The 759-nt window shown below is 30.8% G+C and overlaps 1 protein-coding gene across 1 annotated transcript in view; it reads left to right on the top strand.

Moving 5' to 3' along the window:
* Positions 1 to 759, top strand: part of LOC128250351 (probable E3 ubiquitin-protein ligase bre1) — a 43,945-nt gene that overhangs the window by 1,346 nt on the left and 41,840 nt on the right. The gene's annotated exons all lie outside the window — the stretch shown is intronic.

Raw genomic sequence — 759 nt, 5'->3', positions numbered from 1 at the left:
CGCATATATATATATATATATACACATACACATACATATATATATATATGTACATATATATATATATGTATATAGTCATAACATGTATGTGCACATATATGAGTGAGTGCATTGTTCATACACTTGCATATGCATATATGCGTACAAGTATGTATGTATGTATGTATGTATGTATGTATGTATGTATGTATGTATGTATGTATGTATGTGAGTGTGCGTGTGTGTATGTGTGTATGAATATATGTATCGACATACATACACACATACATACATACATACATACATACATACATAACATACATACATAAGTGAATTTATGTATGTGCACGTGTGTGCACTTACGATTTTGCGAGGATCAACATCCCCTTTCAAAATCAAAGGTGAAGCTTATATTACATATTAACCTTTCCTCTAGACCCTTCAAAATATCATATTGTGTCTCGGTTTCCTGTCAGTACATCATAAAGACCTCATCCACATCTAAACACCTGTACCCCATGCATAAATTTCTAAATGTAGTTAGAAGTGATTACTAAACTATTTAACGAGCGGTTTCAAACGGGACCCATATCCCACGACTAACACAGGCCTATAGAGGCGTATATGATATATACGCAGACATATCTATACGCACAAATACATGCACACACTTGCACATGTATGCATGCATGTATGTATAAATATATATATGTGTATAAATGTATAAATATATAAATACATATATATGTATGTATGTATGTATATATATATATATATATA

This window comes from Octopus bimaculoides, chromosome 20 (genome assembly GCF_001194135.2).
Source record: "Octopus bimaculoides isolate UCB-OBI-ISO-001 chromosome 20, ASM119413v2, whole genome shotgun sequence".
Classification (NCBI taxonomy): Eukaryota; Metazoa; Mollusca; class Cephalopoda; order Octopoda; family Octopodidae; genus Octopus; species Octopus bimaculoides.
The sequence above is the reverse complement of the archived record's forward strand: the minus strand, read 5'-3'. Positions and strand labels throughout refer to the sequence as shown.